Raw genomic sequence first — 2,826 nt, 5'->3', positions numbered from 1 at the left:
AGAAAATAATAAGTGTATAAAAAGGGGTATTTTAGTTATGATTTTAGAAGACGATGATTTAGGTTTGGGAAGTTCTGCGGATGGAATAACTGGAGTGTTTGGGCAGAGTGTTAAGGTGATCATGACTTGAGAAACATGAATGATTTGTTAATGGAATGAGTATGAACGGAAGTGTGCTATGAGCAGTGGCCTCTGAGATGGATTATGTGATTGTGATCTGCATTGTTCTCCATCATAGGGGCTGTTGCAGTCCTTCACCTACGTTTGGATGTGAGGGCTGTGGCAGTCTCCCGCTTAATAAACCCCATTTTTTTAGGGTTTATATTGTGCTTAATTTAGGGAATTTTATCACCTTTTCCCACATTTATCCAAGGAAATAGCATGGTTTCATGATTGTCTCCTAATTTGTGCTTAAGTGTGAAAACATGCTTTTTGGGCCTTTTATGTGTTAATTTTGATTCACCTTTGATTCCACTAGATGCCTTGATACATTTGTTAGTAAATTCAGGATGGAAAGGCTAGGAATGGATCAAAGGGATTAAGAGGAAAAGCATGCAAGTGGAGAACTCATGAAGAAACAAGGATTTGGAATTCTAAGATCGACGCCCATGCGTAGCATACGCGCACTCGTGGAATGTGAGGTCGTATGGCGACGCGTACGCGTGGATAGCAAATTTTCAAGCGACATGTACGTGTGACCCGCGCGTACGCGTCAGTGCTCGCACGTGACTCACTTAAAGGCAATCCGTTGGGGGCGATTTCTGGGCTTCCCAGGCCTAAATCCAACTCACCTCGGATGCTATTTAACCCAAGGATTGAAGGGAGATCAACCATCTAGTTACCAATTAGCTTTAGTTTTAGTTTAGTTTTGGAGGGAAAGTTTAGATTTAGTTTCTAGAGAGAGAAGCTCTCTCTTCTCTCTAGAATTAGGTTAGAGGTAGATTAGGATTTCTTAGATCTAGGTTAATTTCATGCTTTGATTTACTTTTCCTTTATCAATTCTTGTTCCTCTACCTCTCCTCTCTCTAGTTTGTATTTCAATTCTTGTAGTTTTTTACTTTTGTATTGATGCACTCTTGTTCTTCTATTTTCCTTTTAATCCAATTCATGTTTTGATTTTCTTAATTGTTGATTTGAATTGTTGTTGTTAATTCCTTGCAATTAGTAGTTGTGGATTTATATTTCTTGCAATTTGATTATATTTTCCTTTTATGCCTTCTAAGTATTTGATTAAATGCTTGGAAGGATGTTAGAGTAGAATTTTGTGTTCTTGGCTTGGGAAGGTAACTTAGGAATTCTTGAGTCACTAATGTCCAAGTGATTGATAATTGGTAGCCATTGACGCTAGCTTTCATTAATTCAATTAGTGAGTGGCTAGGACTTATGGACTTGGATTGATATAGCTCATTTGATTTTCCTTTACTTGTTAGAGGATGATTTAATGGGATTGATCCTTGCAATTATCATGTTGTGGTTAGTGATAAGGATAGAGATCCTTGACCACCAAACCTTGCCAAGACCTTTTTGTCATTTGATTTCATTGCAATTTACTTCTCTTGTTTCTTATCCAAAACCCCAAAATATACCTCATAGCCAATAACAAGAAAACTTTATTGCAATTCCTATGGAGAACGACCCGAGATTTGAATACTTCGGTTATTATTTCTAGGGGTTTGTTACTTGTGACAACCAAATTTTTGCATGAAAGGATTATATGTTGGTTTAGAAACTATACTTGCAACGAGAATTCGTTAGTGAAATTCTATACCATCAATTTTCCATTCATCAAAATGGCACCGTTTTCGGAGAATTACAAATGTGCGCTTGTTATTGGTTATTGTACATATGGGAATATTGTGAATAGTTTGCTTGTTTGATTTAGTAACTAGATTTTATCTCCTTGTTTTTGTGCTTTTTTATTTTTGTCTTTTGCTATTATGAATTCTCACTTTGGCTATGAGTTTGGTTCTAATTATGTTGTAGAAAATGGAAACTTCAATGACAACATGCATCAAGGATGGAACAATCAAAGGTGGGAGGAGCCACAAGCTTATGGACAATCTTCATGGCAACAACCTCCTCCGGTCTCTTATAGGTATAATTCCACTCCTAATGCATATCAATCTAATAGCTATGATGGATCTCTTTGTAGTTACCAGCAAGCCCCACCATATGCTTATGAGCCATATCCTCAACATAACTCTCAACCATACTCACAAGCCTCTTTTTACCAAACACCCTCATATGACCCCAATCCTTCCCCACCATACTAACAACCATATGAGCCATATGAACCATATATGGAACCACCACCATTCCAACCTCAACAATTCCAAGAACCACCGCCTCCATACTATTACCAAGATGAACCACCAATATATGCAAAATTTCAACCACAAAATGAATTCTACTTTCCATCACAACCTTCCATGGAAGAATATTTATGTCTATCGATCCAAGAGCCATATGATCCTAATCATGTTATCCAAGCAGAACAAGAGTCAAGGGATCATCTCAAGGAAGCATTGGATCAACTTCAAGCAACCATGGAACGTGTTGTGCAACAAGCAGAAAAAGTAGAGAGTGTTGAACCTCCACACCCTTACCAAGAAGAACCATCTTCCTATCATGAACCCTTTCTCCAAAATGATGAACCCTCCTATCCACCCCAAGCCCCAATAGATGATTCTCTCACTTTGCTACTTCACGGACAAAGAGAAATGCAAAAAGAGGTACTAGAATCCATTGCCGCCATGGATGAGATGGTAAACCGATCAGCCTCCCAATGCTTGAGCATTCAAGGAACTCCTATGGTTACATATGGAG

The sequence above is a fragment of the Arachis hypogaea genome, chromosome 16 (assembly GCF_003086295.3).
Source record: "Arachis hypogaea cultivar Tifrunner chromosome 16, arahy.Tifrunner.gnm2.J5K5, whole genome shotgun sequence".
NCBI classification, from domain to species: Eukaryota; Viridiplantae; Streptophyta; class Magnoliopsida; order Fabales; family Fabaceae; genus Arachis; species Arachis hypogaea.
This window is presented reverse-complemented; position numbering follows the sequence as displayed.